This window comes from Etheostoma spectabile, unplaced genomic scaffold (assembly GCF_008692095.1).
Source record: "Etheostoma spectabile isolate EspeVRDwgs_2016 unplaced genomic scaffold, UIUC_Espe_1.0 scaffold00006765, whole genome shotgun sequence".
Classification (NCBI taxonomy): domain Eukaryota; kingdom Metazoa; phylum Chordata; class Actinopteri; order Perciformes; family Percidae; genus Etheostoma; species Etheostoma spectabile.
The window spans coordinates 22,337-43,675 of NW_022603421.1; the positions used below are offsets into that span (position 1 = coordinate 22,337).

Consider the following 21,339-nt stretch of genomic DNA (forward strand, 5'->3'; position numbering starts at 1 on the left):
CATAAAAAGGTCTAAAGAAGTTGTAATAGTTCAAGAGAGTGCACTATGTGTATATGTGTGAATATGTGTTCATGTTATGTTGTCTTGCCACTAAATTTTCCTTCGGGATGAATAAAGTATCTATCTATAGTATCTATCTATCGTATCCACTATCTATCTATAGTATCTATCTATATATAGTATCTATCTATATCTAAAGTATCTATCTATAGTATCTATCTATCTACAGGATATATCTAGATCTAAAGTATCTACAGTGTATATCTATCTAAAGTATCCACAGTATCTATCATCTATCTATCTAAAGTATCCACAGTATCTATCATCTATTTATCTAAAGTATCTACAGTATCTATCTATCTATCTAAAGTATCTACACTATCTATCTATCTATCTATCTATCTAATGGCGGTTTTCTACTGCGTGGTATCTACTCAACTTGCCTCGACTCTACTCGCCTTTTTTGGTTTTCCATTACAGAAAAAAGTCCCTGGGACCTGCTACCAGGTACTTTTTTTTTTAGTACTACCTCAGTCGAGGTTCCAAGCGAGCTGAGGCGATACCAAAAGGTGACGTGGAAACCTGCAGACTGCTGGTTGGTCGGATCACTGCGTTTTTAGCAAACAAGAGTTCAGAGTGTGTGTCCAGAACAAACGGGACATTTATAAAAAAAATCTAGCCAGACACCGACACCGAGATTATCCACTCTCTGCAATATTCTCACTTTTCAACTGTTCAATATTAAGAGCTATTAGGGGCTTTATGTCATTTCCAATATTGCACACTGTTACTTTAAAAAAACAAGACAATTTATCAAAGAAAAGTTTTTATTTAACTTTTCAAGTAGCGCATCAAACCCTCCTGTACATCCCGGTCTTCTTCCTCTGCACCCTGGGACAGTGTCCCCCCCCCGGCTCTGCTGGCCCAGATACATCCCAGTCGTTGTCATAAGCCTCTCCATGACTCTCATAAAGATTATACAAAGCCCAGCAGGTCAGAACCAGAGATCTCACCGGTCGGACATCGCCCACCAGACGGTCTGCGGCGGCGAGTTTGCAAAGCGTGAATGCTCTGAAACACAAACAGTACACAGCACACATGTTGGTGTGTAATCATGGTTGCTAAAGTTCATGTACTTGATATAACGCTAACGTATAGTAAATACTGACCGGGGCCCCTAACACATGCAGATGTTAGCTAACGTTACCAGGAAACGTAACTTACCCTTTTGTGTCGGCGAACAACTGTCATGTCGACGTCTGAACTCCGTCAGAATTCCCAAACTCCTGTTTCTTTTAGCGGTGATTTTTGTTGCTTCCTTCAGCTTCTTTTGAAACAAAACATTTCTTCTGGCTGTGGCGAGTAGCCGACGTGCTGTTGTGAGTCGCGTTGAATATTACATCATCACGCCTAGCTATGGTGACCAGCCACGCTGAGGCGTTACTCATTTTGCAATGGAAAACGGACGTAGAATGCGTTGAGTCAAGGCGAGTCGAGCTGTTACCAGCAGTGGAAAAACGCCATATCTATCTATCTATCTATCTATCTATAGTATCTATTTATATCTAAAGTATCTATCTATAGTATCTATCTATATCTGAAGTATCTATCTAAAGTATCTATCTATCTGTCTATCTAAAGTATCTATCTATCTCCAAGTACATTCAACTAATACTACCTTTCCTCCAGTCCGTTATGAATGCAGAACTCTGAGTTAGGGCTGCACGATTATGGCCTAAATGATAATCACGATTATTTTGATCAATATTATGATCACGATTATTTGTTGTTTTTAACCAAACACCTTTTAAAGTCACATAGGCTGTTTATAACTGCTTTCACATCTCTACTCTTATGTTGAAGTTGTATGTTGTATAGACATATAACTGCAACACATGGAAATGTAAATTATCTGAAATAAATAGCCTAGGATATATTTAAAAAAAAAAGTATCTCTCTGAAAGCTCCTTCACTTGTTTTCATTAATAACTGATTAAAAGAGCTAGGGAGGCGGGGGGGGGATGGACGTACTCACAGAGAGACGGCTGACCCATTATGAATGGGTCCAGCAGCTCCGTCTCACAGGCTGTTGCTCTACCAACTGAAGTTAGTTGCATTCAATAACTTCTTCTGTGTTTGTCGCCATGGCGGCTGCGATAGCAAAGTTGCCACGGAAAAACTGGTACAAATACAGGTTTGCCTCTCATGCTTAACAATATACAGCTGTGTTAATAACAAGCAAACCAGCAACAGAGACGGGGCGTGGTTGCACGGAGAATGAGAAGAGAGAGAGTAAGAGGAGAGAGCCAGAAGAAACAGAAGAAATGGGTAATGTAACGTAAAATTAAACCATATTGATATAAACAACATTGCTTTGTTTGTGGAGAGGCAGCAGATGCGACCTAGAGGAAAAATATTACTCACGCCCTAGAGATCTGTGAGCTAACAGACAAAAACTAGCACCGACTAGCACTGGTCACTGCTGTTCTCTGAATAACACAGACGGGCCAAATTGGTGCGTTTACTGGTAAACTGGTAAACCTTGAGACCGACGTATAACACACTGCTATCTGTTGAGTTTTCCTCCCGTTCCTCTGTCCTCTGTGACTGTCTCCATCTAGAAACTAAGCTGCACAGTGCAGGGAACGACTCTGACTGGCTCATGATCAGACAGTGGTTTACGGAGCGGTAGATGGGCTTTTGCCAAAAAACCAAGAGCGTTCTATGAAATGAAAAAAAAAATCGCTTGATTACTCAAATTTGATCGTGGGAAGCCAAAATCGTGATCATGATTAAAATTTGATTACTTGTTCAGCCCTGCGTTGCACCTCAAACTTGCCCAAAACCTTTGGACCCCACTGTATTCCCTTAAAGAAGCGACCAGGCCTGCCTTGTTTTAATCTAGTAAAACACGATCAACTAGAACTCACTCACACCTCCCATTAGTTCTTCTAACCCTTGTATCATTATCTCTGCATGTCGTCGTCCCCCCCCCTTGGGTCTACCAAAGGCACCTTCAGCAGACGGCAAGCTGGCGACCGGAGCAGCAAAGAAGGGCAAGAAGGAGGAGGAGTATGTGGTGGAGAATGTTTTGGACCGCAGAGTGGTGAAGGGAAGAGTAGAGTTTCTGCTGAAATGGAAGGGGTTCTCAGAGTAAGTATGAGTCTAGAATATTAATACTTGGTGTTCTTGTTCCTGAGATATATAATATATTTACATATTGCACAAAAGTGTCAGCATGGTATCATGCCGTCAAAGTTAAAGGTTTTGGTATTTTGACACTATGTTGCAGACCAACAAATAACCTTACAAGATCGCAATAGAAAAAAAGGAATAATCGGAATGATAATTAGAGTGAGAATGGATTGTCTAAAAACAAAGTGTGAGGAGATGTTCTTCTGTCTGCACTCACCTTTCCAGTGAGGAGAACACATGGGAGTCACAAGACAACCTGGACCTGGACCTTATCACCGAGTACATGCAGAAACACGAGGAGACGGAGGAGAAGAAGAAGGAGGGCAAGAGGAAAGGTGTCAGGGAGGAGGAGGTGAGTGAAGGAAAGACTGTACTCCAGACTGAAGAGTCGCAGAAATCTAATCTCAATATTAATGACACAGAGGGTTTCACAAATGTCTTTAATCCTTGTGTCGTCTTCCCGTTAACCATGAACTTGTCCTTCCAGGTCAAAATTGAAAATTAATATTTTTCCGTGCTTTTCCAATGTTTTTGTTGCTTTTTACAGCTTTTGGTGCTTTTTTTAAAAACCTGAGCTGGTTTGATAAAATGTTTTACATTTATTCTTGGAATTCATGGTCAACAAACCTCATTTATATCAAATTATACATACATCTACTAAAATCCCGGATGATCTCCCATTTGTTACTAAACAGCTGGCTAAAAGGCTGGCAACAAAATGGAGGCCCCACATAAATTGATCAAACGCACGGTGGCTAAGTGGTTAGCACTTCTGCCTCACAGCAAGAAGGTTCTTGGTTCGAATCCAGGGCGTTCCGGGCCTTTCTGTGTGGAGTTTGTATGGGTTTCCTCCGGGTGCTCCGGTTTCTTCCCACCATAAAAAAACATGCATCCTAGGTAGGACTACAGTTGAAAATTAGGCAATTGGCTAACACTGGCGCATTTACAGAAATGTTCATTAATGTGCATTGTCCTAATCAAATAAATAAATATCAATTCAAAAGTAGTTTATCAAAAACTGACAAAACACTGGATGTTACATTTCCCATAATGCAACTCCATAATAGTGATGTTGGCAGATAATAAAGAAAAGTAATGCGTCAGTCAAACAATGTTCCATAGATATGCTCTAAATGTTGTTTCTAGTTTAAGATAGAGCTCTACAGCATGGCACCTCACTAACTCACTCTTTTGGTTTTTCTCTGTTGATAGAAACGGAGAGGAAGAGGAGTCAGACGTCACCGCTGTCAGCACTGTGACAAATCCTTCACAACATCAGGATATTTAAAGATTCATCAGAGAGTTCACACTGGAGAGAAACCTTACAGCTGTGATCAATGTGGGGAAAACTTTTCTCATAGTGGTAGCCTTAAATCTCACCAGCGCATTCACACTGGAGAGAAGCCGTACAACTGTGAACAATGTGGGGAAAACTTTTCTCATAGTGGTAGCCTTAAATCTCACCAGCGCATTCACACTGGAGAGAAGCCGTACAACTGTGAACAATGTGGGGAAAACTTTTCTCATAGTGGTAGCCTTAAATCTCACCAGCGCATTCACACTGGAGAGAAGCCATACAGCTGTGAACAATGTGGGGAAACCTTTTCTCAGAGGAGTAACCTTAAATCTCACCAGCGCATTCACACTGGAGAGAAGCCGTACTGGTGTGAACAATGTGGGGAAACCTTTTCTCATAGTAGTCACCTTAAAACACACCAGCGTATTCACACTGGAGAGAAGCCGTACAGCTGTGAACAATGTGGCAAAACCTTTTCTCAGAGGGGTAGCCTTAAAACTCACCAGCGCATTCACACTGGAGAGAAGCCGTACAGCTGTGAACAATGTGGCAAAACCTTTTCTCAGAGTGGTAACCTTAAATCTCACCAACGCATTCACACTACCTCGTTGTGAACATGTTTCAGAGCCAAGCTGTTTCCTCCTCATGCCCTGATAGCTGTGTTGTTATATTCTGATCTTCTCTCCACATTGAAGGCTGACCAGCAGTAACTTTATCTTCTGATCAACATGTATGTTATTGTGGATCAGCTGGACTGTTTTCTGCCTGTCCTCAGAGCCCTTTACCATTTAGGCACCAGTATTGGTGCCTGAAGCATCCATCCATCCATCTTCATCCGCTTTATCCGGTATCGGGTCGCGGGGGCAGCAGCTCCAGTAGGGGACCCCAACCTTCCCTTTCCCGAGCCACATCGACCAGCTCCGACTGGGGGATCCCGAGGCGTTCCCAGGCCAGGTTGGAGATATAATCTCTCCACCTAGTCCTGGTTCTTCCCCGAGGCCTCCTCCCTGAACCCATCCTTTTAAAAATACATTTTTTAAATGTATATATTTAAAATAAAAAGGATCACAAAAAGACAGACAGCAACATTTAAGAACGGCTTGTTTATTACTATATGGTCCAAATTAAATGTAATAAAAATAATGTACTTTTCCAGCAATTGCTCCGAAATGACAGAAACAACCACTAGATGGAAAAAGGCAGCCCTGGTATTTCAGTGGCACCGAAATGAGGCCCCAAAATCCCCGTTACTATTCGGTCCGATAGATACCGGGTGTTGAGGCACCGGTGCCGTACTAGCACCGGGTTTCGGTACCCAACCCTAACCACAATGTACCCACCGTGGGAAGGAGAAGGCCCAAAGGAGAAACGTTAAGACGTTTAAAGACATGTTTGAAAATGTTTTTATTTTGGTTTTATTTTGTAAAAACTTTCTTCTCATCTCTAGAAACATACACATTTTTTTGGGCTTACAGGATGTCAGCGTAATTTTCATTTCAGGAATACATTTTTGTCACCCTTATAATGTAAATTGGTCCAAACAGTCCTCTCATCATTACCAACACACTAGAAGTCGGCCATTTTTAATTGTACGTGTTCAAGTTATTGTTGTTTTGTAGTTTAACGTCATGTTTTCCTACTTTGTGGAATTTCATTTAATAATCTTTGACATTTCATATATTCTGTGACTGAATGTGGTTTTAAATCTGTTGAGGTCTGTTCAGACCAACTGCCATGCTTTGCTTGTTTGCAAGACATGATGTCTCTCTCTTTCTCATGCACGCAACAAACTCTCTGGGCAGGCAAAACAAAGAAAGGAGAGGTAACCTTGGTCCTCATGACATCATAAGGGGAGGATTCCAGATTGGTCCATTTGAGCTTTCATTTTCTCAAAGGCAGAGCAGGATACCCAGGGCTTGTTTTACATGTAACACCATTTCTAACCACTGGGGGACCATAGGCAGGCTGGGGAAATCATATAAAAGACCTCATGAAGTGACATTTTCATGCTATGGGACCTTCAACCTCTCCTTGAGAGAGATTCTGCGTGTAGGTTTATCTTTGTATTGTACTGCTAAAATTGCCTAAACGTTTAATAAGGGCAATAAAGTGCAATTTGTTTACCTTGTTGTGAGTGCAAGCCTTTTTCTCAGCTAAAAGAAAACAAGGTGCTCTTCTGAAAATGCAAAATCTAAATCAGTTTAGCCATGACTCTAAGTGGTTGTGTATGCCAGATTTAAAGTGCTTCCCTCTAGGAGTTCAGAGATATTGCATTCACAAGAATCGGATGGACAGACATGAGGATACAGTCACCTTAAACCTTTGACCTCCAAAATATAATTTGATAAATTTGAAGAAATTCCCTCCAGAAATTCCTTCCTCGCTCCTGTGTTATCACGTTCACAAGAATGGGAAGTGCGTACGTATGTGGAAATGGACGGACGACCCTAAAGCATAATACTTCTGGCCACGGCTGGCGGCAAGACAAAACTAACTAGAGAAAAAAAAAGAGGTGGGGTTAAGGCCTGACAGAATAGAGAATGTTGTTAAAGTTTCTGTACAGCAGGAGAGGAATTGTTTTGGAGAGTGAGACTTTGTTGAAACAAAATAAAGACAGCTGTGCAACTGAGTCAAGGTTTAGAACATGGTGAGATTTAATTATTCCCTGCAGAGAATAACCAAGTGGGAAGACAGTTTTCACAGAGTTAACGCAGTAACAGTGTGACAACCTCTTGCAAAATTAAAACAGTAGCATCCCCGTCTTATATCCTGTTTCCCCTAGAGAAGATTTTTCTTTCCCATTACATGGTCTACACTATTTGCCGCATCATGGACTCTAGACGTCACGGGCGGGGCTTCCAGTACCTCGTGGACTGGGAGGCTGACGGTCCTGAGGAGAGGTGCTGGATACCTCGGCGTCAGATCCTGGACGCGGACCTACTCCGGGACTTTTATAGGCTCCATCCTGGTGCTCCTGGCAGTCCGCCCGGTTGCATTCGTCGGAGGGGAGGTACTATCATGACTCCAGCGTCATGACTTGGTGTTGCCGGTGTTCTGGGTATCACAGCTGATTCTCTACTACACACACCTGCTGTCACCTGCAGTCTGCACACCTGGTCCTGATCACCACCTCTGCTCCATTTAAACCATGACCTGACATCCATTCCCTGCCGGATCGTTAGCGTAATCATTTCATCCGTCAACTCCAACTACATTCCTGGACCTGCACTGTCCTCCTACCACCCATTCTATCCACTGCCTACCTTCCGGACTGACCTGTTGCTACACTGCTTTTTTTTCAATAAATACTCACCTTATTATTCATAAACACTTTGTCCTGATCTGCTTCTGGGTTCCTGTTTTGACTTATCGTGAAAGCATCAATGATCTCTTTCCATTCCACATTCTTCCAACGGCCTAATGCATGTTTTTAGGCTGCCAAATAGGACACAAGTTACTGCAAATTTGTTTGTAGTAGTAGTTTATTTGAACATGTAAAATATTAAAATAAATAAATATATATACATACATTCATGCATACATATATATAATTAAAATGACAGATAAAATAGTTGTTGAACGACAAAGACAAGACTGCGATCAGTTGGTGGAACCGGGGTATTGAAGTCCCGTCCATGTAACCGATGGATATGATCAAAACCTGTAAACAGCCCAACCAATTACCAATCACATCACTGGAAAGTCATCATTACCACAGGGTCCTGACAGGGTAGTGGATGTCGATTTTTTAATATGGACAGTAATCTGCCAGAACATGACTTGCCACTTTTCATGGGCTGTCAACAACTTTTCCAGCAGTTATATTATGATTCATCTCACTATGGAAATCAGGTTGAGGGTCATAATCTCTTGATGCATCACCCTTTCAGAATGTCTACCCTTGTGTCACCAACAAAAGATGGTCAGTGGAGGATGGTTTTGATCCGTCGACCACTGAAGTATGGGCCCAGCACGCTTCTGTTGAACCACTGTGTTAAAATTCACCCCAGATGGGACTAGAACCCACAATCCCTGGCTTAGGAGGCCAGTGCCTTATCCATTAGGCCACTGGGGCTTTTCACCCCCCAAGCTCAACAGTTCAGGAGAAATACATATACAGCGACTCCAAGTTGTTATGTAAGCCATATTTAAAGTGCTTCCCTCTAGGCGTTCAGAGATATTGCATTCACAAGAATCAGATGGACAGACATGAGGACACAGTCACCTTGACATTGAACCTTCTCATCAATTGATTTGCGAGTTCATGTGAATGTTTTTGCAAACATTGAAGAAACACAAACATGGGCGTTGTGATAAGATGGTGCCGTCTATCGTTGTTTCTGAGATCAACAATACCTTCTAAAGTTGAATAGCTATTGCGTACCCGGTAATATTAGAGAAGAGCTCTCGTTGGCACTGTAGGCAACAATTTAGAAAATATAGTTACTTTTCACTTTAAACTGTTACATCTCCTCTGAATCACCATCTGCACATTTTCGAGCCTCATTGATACGCCGACCACCATCTACAGTAGGTAAATCACTGGCTAGCTATGCAGGAGTACCTCATACCTTTTACCAGGTTCAGGTGGTTATTAGTTACGGTCAAATGAAGCTTCATTAAGCTTTCTGAACAATGTTCTTTATTTTCTGAACACATTCACTCAGTAGTGTTTTATTATTGGTTGTGCATCTGTGATTGCCCTAGAGGTCTCTCAGTCCAGCACCTCTCCCGCTCATCTTTGTAAGTTTTACTCTGTCCAGCATAAATCGCTGACACCATACCTCACACTCATCCATGCATACACCTTGCATTCATGTATACAACCTTTGCACACGGTCTTTTGTCCTGGTTGTTTCATGGGGTCATGACAAAGCATCTAGGGTCAATCTTAGCCTTTGTGTGAGTACATAGGTCTCCACGTACATTGTTTTTATTAAGATTGACGACTAAATTGTTAGTTTTTCTGAAATTTTGCAAACCGTTGCAATGCTTTTCGTAGCCTCGTTGGCGCAGTTGGCAGCGCGTCAGTCTCATAATCTGAAGGTTGTGAGTCCAACCCTTACACGGGGCAGGTGTTTTAAAAACAAAAATAACACAAATGATGCTGAAAATACAGTGACATTCAGGTGGTTGAACACTGGCACTATCGCATGAATGGACTTCTTTGGTTATTTCTGAGATTGATACAATGAAAGGGATTATTTAAGAGTGGTAGCAAACCAATGAAAAGGGTTATAGAACATTTGTGGTATGTCCTTGGACATACTATCCAAGCAGGGAGATGAGTACAGAGATTTGGGTGCTAGCAAGATGGATGTAGGTTGCCCATTGTTCATTTAGACTTACCAGCAACATTGTTATTATACAAACCTGCTTGAAAAGCCACAATTCTCTTTAAACAAGGCAGTGTCTTAACAGTTCAGGTATGTCAAATGGACAACTCATGGAGCAGAATATGCAACTCTACGCCTGAACAGGGACTTGAACCCGGGACCCTCAGATTAAAAGTCTGATGCTCTACCGACTGAGCTACCCAGGCTTCGAAAGGAACTGGATGTGGAAAAAACAATCTCCTGAGACCATTGAGCTGTTGCCATGATCATGGTCTTCTGGACAGCAGGAGGGTAGACCACGATTTGCACATTGCCTGAGAACACCAATTGTTATTGCACAAACTGGTTGAAAATTGGCCAAATTGGCCAAAACGGTTAAAAAGCTCAAAGTCACAACTCATCATGGCCACTAGCAGACTGTGAACATACTGCAAACCTGCATGACAGATGACGTTAGCGAGCACTTCATACATATCCCAGAATCAAGCTGTCGCCTTACCAGGGACTTGAGCTGTATTCTTTTTCGCTGAAAACGTTGATAACCTAATGCAATTTTACGGCTCTAGACAAATAAACTTTACTGCTAGTGAGTATAATAAAACAACTCTCTTCCTCTTGACGGGAAAAATCCACCAGATGACTTGCCATCCAAGCAGGGAGATCAGCACAGAGATTTGGGTGCTAACAAGATGGATGTAGGTTGGCCATTGTTCATTTAGAGATAGCACCCGTATTGTTATGATGCAAACCTGCATGAAAAACAGCCACATTTCTTTTTAAAGACTTGCACATGTTACTTTAATGATACAACAGAGTGTGAACGTATTAAGGGTGCCAAAGTGTACAGTTTATCATGGCAGCAAGCAGAATGTGCAACTGTACGCCTGAACAGGGACTGGAACCCTGGACCCTCAGATTAAAAGACTGATGGGCTACAGACTAAGCTATCCCTCAGGGGGTAGTCCAGGTATGTCCAGCTGGGAGGAGGCCACAGGGAAGAGCCAGGACTAGGTGGAGGGATTATATCTCCAACCTCTCGGAAAAGGGAATTTTGTCCAGTCCCCTTCTGGAGCTGGTGGACGAAGATGGATGGATGGAACCCTGTTCACTAGCTCATTGTATTCTTGCATGACAGGCAAAAATGTCACAGGTGCTGTAGCTTAGTGGTTAAAGTGCCTGTCTTGTAAACAGGAGATCCTGGGTCCAAATTCCAGCAGTGCCTGGTTATCACTAACAGTATGTGCACTACAAAGATTTTATCCATTTGTTTTTGCTGTAGTAATTAACAAGCAATGTTTAATTTTGCCCAGTTTTGGCCTGTTGAGGGCCAATAAATATCAAAAGGAAAATGGATTGAACCCATTTGTTAATGCTTTTAAACCTTGATTTGTTGGGGCTGAACGTGGCCCAGGTGTACGCCAGGACCCTGTGACACTGTTGGGTGGGGTTTCAGGTGCATGTGATGCTGACTGAGGTCAGAGGTGAAATAAACATGAACTTTACCGGCCAAGGCACTTTAGGCGCTGACTGCCTGATTTTAACGTCTACGATGCTGCTTTAATAAAAATTAATAAATTGATTATTTGATATTAGTTGACTATATCGTGACATGCAACTGAAGGAACAATCACCAGGTCATCATGTAAGAATAGGGGAGCCAACTCGTAAAGATCACCACCAATAAACTGTAATTTCTCGAAATATCGTCCTTCCCTGTATGCCTTTGCATCTTGGATGCTTTTCTGTTGTTTAGACATGGCTACATTCACATAAAGTGTCCAAAGTGCACAATACTGCACTGTACTCTGTTCAGTTGTTTACACAGAGTTCCTCCAATATGGCCGCGCATCCAGTTTTGCACCCAGAAGTGCTGTGGCTCAGTTGGTTAAAGTGCCTGTCTAGTAAACTGGAGATCCTAGGTTCAAATCCCAACAGCAATGTTTTGTTGCAGAAATTACATCAAATTGTGTTTCATCCCTTGACTTGTAATTAAGTTGCCTGCCAAGAGATGGTTTTGTGTGCGGAGCATTAATTCTTACTCAGTGGTGAGTGAAATGGAACAGTTTGACAGACACAGGCCTGTAGTGGAGCAAAAGTAGTGCGTTTATTAATTTAACTAGTCATCAGGCAAAAAAAACACATTGTGGGTATTTTATTGATGTTTTTGTGTAATTGTAACATGCCATTTTCATTTGCTACCAGGGTACTTTAACAGGGGTTGGGTTGACATGATGATGACACGCAAACAGAGGTAATCCCTGCATCAAAAAGGTGCTGCTGGGATTTGAACCCAGGATCTCCTGTTTACCAACTAAGTCACAGCACCTCCATACTACTTTTACCTTCCTTCCTTCCTTCCTTCCTGCCATCCATCCATCCATCCATCCATCTTCATCCGTACCTGGCAGGTCTCTCCATTCAGCAGTTTGAGAACGCCAGACCACTCCTTCTCATTGGTGCTGATCATCCACATCTCACCCCCATAGAGCCAGTGAAGCTTGGCCCACCAGGTGGACCACTCACCATTCAAACCAGAATGGGGGGGAACGCTTCAGGGCCCAGCACGGATCGTGGAGCAACAGCTACGGCCGCAACAGTGCCTTCTGACGTCCACTGTTCCTTCCAACATGGAGCTCTTCCAGATTGTTGAGAATCTCTAGCAGCTGGATGTGCTGCCATACAAAAATGAGAAAGTGGTAACCAGGTCAAGACAAGACCAGGAGGCAGTAAGTCTGCTTGAAGAGAAGACTACGCGTGTGGAGGTGGACAGAATACTCAGCTATGCTGTAACAGTTTCCCTAACTCACCCGGCAAGGGAAAAGTACAATGCATAAGAATTAAGGTAATGGGTGGATCGCTGATATCTATCGGCTATAATCTAGTCCTGCCTACTTTATTTAAACAACCCCAGAATACCCTCAACCCCACAAACACCCTAATTGCCTCTAATTTAGCTCAATAAACATGCTAATAAAATAAAGACCATGGAATATAAGTGTAACTGCTTAACTGTGTAACTAATTAAACAGGATGCACCATCTTCGTCCCCATCCCTTTCTGGCAGCCACATTTGATAAGAATGGCCGAGCAACCAAAGGAGCGTATGTGAAGTAGGTAAGGGAATGTACTGTTGAAAGTCGGTGTGCAAATGTGTGCTGATGACTGTGTAACCCTTGCAAGCAACTTATCTTATCACCTCCCCTAAGTTACACCACCACAACAAACAGCAAAAAACAAAACAAAAACCGTATTGACCCAACGCCTCCAGTGGAGACTGCGACCTGAACGCAGCACCTTGGACTGCTCAGCCATCCTGACTGAATATTCCAACGTGTAGTAGGATCTCTCAGAAATAATAATATGGTAAGTCAACTATGTCATAATATAGTTATGTTCTCAGTCATCCAGGTCATACTTATTAAAGGAAGGTTTCCCTATTGTCAGCCCAAATATATGGGTTTATGGGGACATGGAAGAATGTCACCAGAGTGGAAATGTGCTTGACAATGGCAATACATTGCGCGGGATGTGAAGGCATCTCACTGACTCTGTACACCAATGTGCAATGCAGGTTAAATCCTGTGGTGGGAATCAAGATCCACCAATGTTTCTGTCCAAAATGTCCACCTGTGTCCAGAAATGTGCCTACTAGATGGGAAATAGACTGACATTTGGGTAAACATTGTGGAAATATCCTCAATATGTTCAACTAAGTCTAAATTTGGAACTCCTTTAAGTTAACATGAAGTACAGGTCACAGCGCAACATGCCACCACCAACATACTGTTTTCAGTCAAACAGCCAAGAATATTTTACCCATTAGCCTAGATGTGGACAGTGTAGAGGTTGATTTTTTTCCCCCACCAGTACTCTGGCTTAAAATCAGGTTCCACCGAGACTTGAACTCAGATCACTGTATTCAAAGTCCAGAGTGCTTACCATTACACCATGGAACCACTGTTCTGAAAGTCAACATTGGTTTGCCAGGCAGCTTCTTCCATATTATTAACACTTATGCTATTGAAGGCACACAACAATTACTGGCTAACTTAAGTCATTTAGTAAGCTAAGCGTTCACACAGGATGTGGAACAAGAAAAATCAAGAAAAGGTTTTAAAGCTCTTGCCACAAACAATGAATACAGCAGTAGATAGGTCTACTGTGTACACATGGTAACTTTACATGGGTTGATAATGCAGATGCTCACAAAAGGGGCGGCTGTACTTTCAATTCAGTATCTTGCGCAAATTAATGTCCACTATAATGTAGAGAATAGCTGAGTTCAAGCTTCCCAATACCATGTCTCTGAAATTAGTTCTAGAGGTAAACAATTCATGTAAGAAGTGGGATTTGAATCCTAGCCCCCAGTGGAGACTGCGACCTAAAAGCAGAGCCTTGGAACGCTCAGCCGTCCTATCTTTGTCTTGTTTATCCTTATCTTCTTTAATAGTTTTTTAAAAAATTAAAACATAAAAAATATGACTAACATGGGATTATTTTTAATGTTATATTAATAAATAATGTTACAATTATATGGCTAAGTAAGCAATAAAACCTTTAAATGAGCCCTTCCTGTTTTTTTTTGTTATGTCTCGGCAAGAAGTATTATGCTTTTGGGTCGTCTGTCCATCTCTACATCAGAATCACTACATTGATCTGTGAATGGAAACTCTGGAAGAGACTGCTTCTTTAAGCCAGTAACCTAAGGATTTCAGATTTGTGCCTCTACAGGCCTCCGCTCTACCAACTGAGCTATTGAAGGTCAACAATATTAATGAACGCACTTCACATTCTTGTTAATGTGATAACACATGACCCCCCTGGAGGGAATTTCGGAATCATCAGGGGCTGTAGCTCAGTGATAGAGCGCACTTCACAGTCTCAATGCCCAGATGTATTACAAGATTTGAAGTGAACATTGTATTGCCCAGTGATGGTGGTATAGTGGTGAGCATAGCTGCCTTCCAAGCAGTTGACCTGAGTTTGATTCCCAGCCATCGCAGTAGCTTTCTTTGAGTGATGTTACTTGCTTTATTTAACAAGAAGTCAGCAGAAAGGTTACTTGCCCAACCTGGTTTGATAAAACATTAGATCTCTTTGGGCTGCATTATTATGGCCAAAATGATAATGACAATTACTTTGATCAATATGGAGATCACGATTAATTATCACAATGATTTGTTGATTTTCTAATCCAAAGTGCTGGAAAGGAAGGTTTCACCAATCGTTGAACCTCAGGTTAACAAGGAACAATCTCAGCAAGGTGATTGATGGATGATTCTAGTTACTTCACCAAGTTCAGCCCAAATGACACAGCTGTAAGACAACACATTGGTTGGCTTCCAGCTATGTAATAGATGCCAAAGGCAGTGGTGGGTTTGAACCCACGCCTCCAGAGAGACGGGAGTTCAATCCCCGGCATCTCCAATAAGTGTGCTGCAAAAGCCCTCATTCTGAAAGAGAAAAGCATCCTTGTGTTCATGGTAATTAATGCAAAAGTCACTCTTAATGACCAGATGTAATGCAAGATTTGCAGTAAACAGTGCATTGCCCAATGATGGTGGTAGTTGACAAACTGTAATGTAATATTGTAATGTATTGGTGAAGTAACTAAAAACATAAGAGGCAACTTGGCGGAGGATTGGCTGAAGCTTCCTTTCCACCACTTTGGAGTAGACCAGGGAGGCTGAGCAAAGTGATACGCAAGTTGCAAGGTCTACAAAATGTTAAACTTTGCCACCCGTAAGCTGTTGGAACCTTTGTTGCCACTGTCCCTCAAAATGTGAATCACAGAACTTCCATCCCCTGAGCCCAAACAGCAGAGCAGAGTGGCGCAGCGGAAGCGTGCTGGGCCCATAACCCAGAGGTCGATGGATCGAAACCATCCTCTGCTAAATCTCATCATTTGTATCAGCACTAAGTCTATTTCCAGTCTCTGGATGTTTAGCAAAGCATCTGTTGCTGCAAGTGAATAGGGAACTTAATGGCATGTCAAATTTAAGAGAACTACAGTGCTTATACCTGTTGTAACACCAATACATCTGGACCATAATACATGTTATATCTATACAAATGTTCATTTTTGCAATATCACGTAGGTGAAAAGATTCCTCACAGTGGTGCTGGAGGCCAGGGTGATGCCATCCAGAGTAACTATCTCTTTGGATAATGCGTCACGGAGGTGCTTGGGCCCCAGAACAATAACTTAAGTTTTCCAATTTTCCATCAAGGAAATATGGCTGTGATCTGTCAGTGAATAGAAAGGCAATGGTCAAGTAGTTTGTTTGGCATGTAGTGTTTTTTGGGCTCCACTGCCAGATTGAGCTTTCTGATTATATTTTACAACAGACTACTTTTGACACAAAACATTTAAAAAAAAATTCCATTGCGTGCAGTTGAAGCAGGATATGAAGAATTGCCAACATGCTGTACTACAATTTTGCTTCCTCCTCATCTGTGTTAAATTAACGATAAACTGGACAGTAAATTACGGATTAAGTTTGTAACAGCTCCTGCCTTCAGGGCTTGTCTGGGAGTTTAACCCACAACCTCTCGCACCCAAAGTAAGAATCATACCGCTAGACCAACAAGCCACTTAAAAACGCCTTATTAGCAATTTTCCATCAAGTAAATGTGACTAGTCAGTGTCTCGAAAGGCAAAGTAGTCCCATCCAGGAGCTAGCGCACCCTAAGCAAAGTTAAACATTTGGTAGACCTTATAACTATCATTTATGTGAGCTTCCTGCTTACCTTGAAGGATATTGAAGGAGACTACTGAAGCAATAATTAGCAAATACCTTGTTAAAAAATGTTATCAACACCCTTCACTCTTTGCAATTTTTCTCTGACATTTTTTATTTTAGAATATTGTAACCAGCATTAAGTGAGTAGTTTTAGGTCTGTGTGAATGTGGGCCGAGTATTTACCTCGGCTGAACTTGTGAACATCTCTTTGGCATATTCACTGTCTGATCAAGTCCAGGTGCGGGAAAATCTCTGATTCAAGTTTTGAGGGAATGGGATCTGCATGTGCTTTCTTACCAGGAAGTTTCTGGAGGTCCAAATGACATCTTTGATGGCGGCCATGGTTAGCCACTGATTTGCAAAGTTACATGCTGGTATCTGTTTCTTTGGCCTGACGGATGGACAGACGACCCAAAAGCATAATACTTCTTGCCAAGAAATAACAAGAAACAAAAAAAAGAGGCGGGGGGAGATAGAGTTACGTAAGAACGAAAGACAGACTACTGCCTGTGTCAACTAAAGCCTGTACTGTCTTTTCCTTTTTACTTTCACAGGGACAGTAACATCAGAGGTGCCAGGTATGCAACATATTCTGGAATCAGACATTTGCTTCACTGAGCAATTGGGCCTAATGTGACCTGGCTGGCCACAACCATGACATACTATTACCCGGGTGCTACAGCTGGAATGAGACTAACACTGGGTTTTCTTGGGACATTGGAGGGCTTAAACACACAACACCTACCACCCACAGACTTACCAGAGAATGTCCTCTCCGGCTCTTGCTGGTCTGCTGGGTCATTCTTTCTCACGTCCTGCTGTTGAAGGCCCAGACGATAGCCTCTACCAGTTTGCCTGGCGGCCATGAAGGTCTCCACCAGGTCTACCGCTTGTGCCAACAAAGGCAGGGGTGCGCTCTCTCACCCATACCTGAAGCTTGGGGTGCAGTCTTTAGTCCAATATAATCAGAAAGCTCACTCTGGCAGTGGAGCAATAAAGACCTTATGTGCCAAACAAACTACTTAACAAATGCCTTTTGAGTCACCGACTGATCACATTTATTTGATGGAAAATTGCTAATATGATGTTTGTACGTGGCTCATTGGTCTAGGGGTAGGATTCTAGCTTCGGGTGCGAGAGGTCCCGGATGAGACTACTTTGCATCGAAGTGGAGGTATGGATTGACCAATGTGGTTTATTTATTGAGTGTGATGGACAAGAGACTGTCACCTATGTGGCAAATTCATCACGATATTACTATTAGGTTTTACTGGCAAAATAAAGTCTGTGTGTTGGTAAAAATATTTTGTATCAAATGTTTCCTGTAGTCAAATGATATCGGAATTCTGAATTGGGCAGTGGAGCCGTGAAAAGACCCCATGCCAATCTACTTGACCATAGCCTTTCAAGTAAGTGACAAATCTAAGGTGAATTTCCTTTCTTAAGCTGCATTTCCTTTTTACCAATATTCAATTTCCAATTTTGGCAAAAGTAGTCTGTCGTCCAATAGATGGTGGAAACTAGGCTTATCTGCTGTCACTTTTGACCAAAAAATTCAAGTTCCAATCTTGGTACAATGTTTTGCGTCAAAAGTAGTCTTTCCTCCAATAAAATCAGACAGCTCAATCTGGGACTGTTGCCATAAAAACACCACATGCCAAACAAACTACTAATGCGGTTTGTGAAAAACCATAATATTCCAATTTTTTTAAACAGTAAGTTGTGGTCAGTTATATCAAATGCTGCAGTAAAATCAAGCATCACAACACCTATTATTTTCCTCTCGTCCATATCCTTAAACCAGTCATCACCCATCTGAGTCAGGGCAGTGGCAGTTGAGTGTTTTCCTCTGTATGTATGCAAGCTGAAAAACTGTAATTAAATTATTATTTAAAAAATAAAACTGAATCTGTTCATAAACAATTCTTTCCATTATTTTACAGAGAATTGGTAATAAGCTTATTGGTCTACTGTTTGATCCAGAGAAAGGCATTTTCTTATTCTTTGGTATTGGCACAACTTTACATATCTTCCATGCTTGCAGACATATATTTTCCATAAAACACATATTAATTATATGAGCAATAGTAGGAACAATGATTGAAACTATTGGCTTAATCCACTTATATTCAAGATAGTCCACACCAGGTGGTTTATTTTACAATTCATCAGAAGCTACATGTTTTACTTTCCATGATCTTATTTATCAATGTTTTTGACAAATCCGTGTTGTGTAGCTGTGTAGTATTTTTAAGATTATTTTATTTACAAAATAATCATTGACACAATTTGCTATATCACTTGGTTTAGTAAGAAAATCACCTTCATTTTTCTATCTAAAAGGTCTATCTCTGTAGGGATCCATCCCATAATGTTGTCACACACTTAGAATAATAATCTGAGTCTTTCAGCACTTTTAGTGGATGGAAACGTTCTCTTATCAAGGAGTTTAAACACAGAAACGGCAGAAAGGATAAATCCACCAAATCAAGTCACAAATAATCAGCACGAGGCCTCGTTTAATTTATTTTATTTTAACTACAAAACAATAACTTGAGAGCGAACAATTAAAAATGGCCAACTTCTAGTTTGTTGGTAATGATGAGAGGACCAATTTACACAAATATTTCTAAACCCACTATTTAAGGGTGACAAAAATGTTTTCCTAAAATAAAAATTACAATGACTTTCTGCCAGCCAAAAAGATGTATGTTTCTAGAGATGAGAAGAAAGTTTTTACAAAATCAAAAAGTTTCAAACATGTCTACGTTTTCCAACCAAAACGTCTGTAAACGTCTTAATGTTTCTCCTTTGGGCCTTCTCCTTCCCACGGTGGGTACATTGTGGTTAGGGTTGGGTACCGAAACCCGGTGCTAGTACGGCACCGGTGCCTTAACACCCGGTATCTATCGGACCAAATAGTAACGGGGATTTTGGGGCCTCGTTTCGGTTCTACTGAAATACCAGCGCTGCCCTTTTCCATCTAGTGGTTGTTTTTGTCATTTAGCAGCAATTGCTCGAAAAAATACGTTATTGTTATTACATTTTTTTTCCATTTATTTTGGACCATATAGCAATAAACAAGCTGTTCTCAAATGTTCCTTAAATGTTTGTTTTTTTAATAATATATACATTAAAAAAATTATTTTTAAAAGGATGGGGTCAGGCACCGATTCTGGTGTCTAAATGGTAAAGGGTTCTGAGGACAGGCAGAAAACAGTCCAGCTGATCCACAATAACATACATGTTGATCAGAAGATAAAGTTACTGCTGGTCAGCCTTCAATGTGGAGAGAAGATCAGAATACAACAACACAGCTATCAGGGCATGAGGAGGAGGAAACAGCTTGGCTCTGAAACATGTTCACAACGAGGCAGGGTGAATGCGTTTGTGAGTTTTAAGGCTACTACTACAAGAAAAGGTTTTCCCACATTGTTCACACCAGTACGGCTTCTCTCCAGTGTGAATACGTTGGTGAGATTTAAGGTTACCACTATGAGAAAATGTTTTCCCACATTGTTCACACCAGTACGGCTTCTCTCCAGTGTGAATGCGCTGGTGAGATTTAAGGTTACCACTATGAGAAAATGTTTTCCCACATTGTTCACACCAGTACGGCTTCTCTCCAGTGTGAATACGATGGTGAGATTTAAGGTTACCACTCTTAGAAAAGGTTTGTCCACATTGTTCACAGCTGTACGGCTTTTCTCCAGTGTGAATGCGCTGGTGTGTTTTTAGGGTACTTTGTAGTATGAAAGCTGCCCCACATTGATTACAGCTGTACGACTTCTCTCCAGTGTGAACTCTCTGATGAATCTTTAAATATCCTGATGTTGTGAAGGATATGTCACAGTGCTGACAGCGGTGACGTTTGACTCCTCTTCCTCTCCGTTTCTATCAACAGACAGAAAAACCAAGAGAGTGAGTTAGTGAGGTGCCATGCTGTAGAGCTCCATCTTAAACTAGAAACAACATTTAGAGCATGTCTATGGAACATTGTTTGACTGACGCATTACCTTTCTTAATTATCTGCCAACATCACTATTATGGAGTTGCATTATGGTAAATGTAACATCCAGTGTTGGTTAGTTTGTGATAAATAAACTACTTTTGATCAATTTATGTGTGGTCTCCATTTTGTTGCCAGCCTTTAGCCAGATGTTTAGTAACAAATGGGGGATCATTCAGGATTTTTAGTGTCGGGAAAGTTGTAAAAGATTTTTAGCTCTCACTGGTATCTGTAAGGGTTACTGTGTTGTCTTCATGTTGCTGAAACAGTTCTACTCCAGTAAAGTGAATTGGAACCATTGTCCCTGATAGCCATTAGCAATGAGGGGCACCAGTTGACCTTTGACCTTTTGTTTGAGGTTGTCGTTTTTGCTAAATCAAATGTGTATAGCCAGCAGTATTGTGTAAGTAAGTAATATGGTAGTGTAATGTGGTATTGTCCACACAAGCTCCATTTCCTCAAGCATTTCTGAAGCTCAGCAGAGCTTTCTGCTGTGCTCTGGAATAAAACTGCTGAGCATCACTGACTCCTCTGAAAAACACAGGCGCATATGTCGTGGTCAAGGATGTTTAAAAAATAGCTTTGATGTACAGTTGTGTTCAAAATAATAGCATCACTAAACTCAATCATATTTTTTGGTAAAAGTGATATTTCTACAAGGCAAATAATAAAAGTCCTAGAAAACCAACAGTCATGACCTGCATGCTGCTCATTCTGTGGAATTGAATCTGTAATTGAAAGGAGCATGTTCAAAATAAT

At 41.4% G+C, this 21,339-nt stretch overlaps 5 non-coding genes across 5 annotated transcripts; 2 read left to right on the forward strand and 3 right to left on the reverse strand.

Moving 5' to 3' along the window:
- Window positions 1–8,494: 8,494 nt before the first annotated feature.
- trnar-ccu (transfer RNA arginine (anticodon CCU)) lies at window positions 8,495–8,567 on the reverse strand. The gene has a single exon. It is a non-coding gene; the product is annotated as a tRNA-Arg (tRNA).
- Window positions 8,568–9,961: 1,394 nt separating this feature from the next.
- trnak-uuu (transfer RNA lysine (anticodon UUU)) lies at window positions 9,962–10,034 on the reverse strand. Its single transcript has one exon. It is a non-coding gene; the product is annotated as a tRNA-Lys (tRNA).
- Window positions 10,035–10,977: 943 nt separating this feature from the next.
- trnat-ugu (transfer RNA threonine (anticodon UGU)) lies at window positions 10,978–11,050 on the forward strand. Its single transcript has one exon. It is a non-coding gene; the product is annotated as a tRNA-Thr (tRNA).
- Window positions 11,051–13,712: 2,662 nt separating this feature from the next.
- On the reverse strand, window positions 13,713–13,784 carry trnaq-uug (transfer RNA glutamine (anticodon UUG)). The gene has a single exon. It is a non-coding gene; the product is annotated as a tRNA-Gln (tRNA).
- Window positions 13,785–15,650: 1,866 nt separating this feature from the next.
- Window positions 15,651–15,722, forward strand: trnam-cau (transfer RNA methionine (anticodon CAU)). Its single transcript has one exon. It is a non-coding gene; the product is annotated as a tRNA-Met (tRNA).
- Window positions 15,723–21,339: the final 5,617 nt, after the last annotated feature.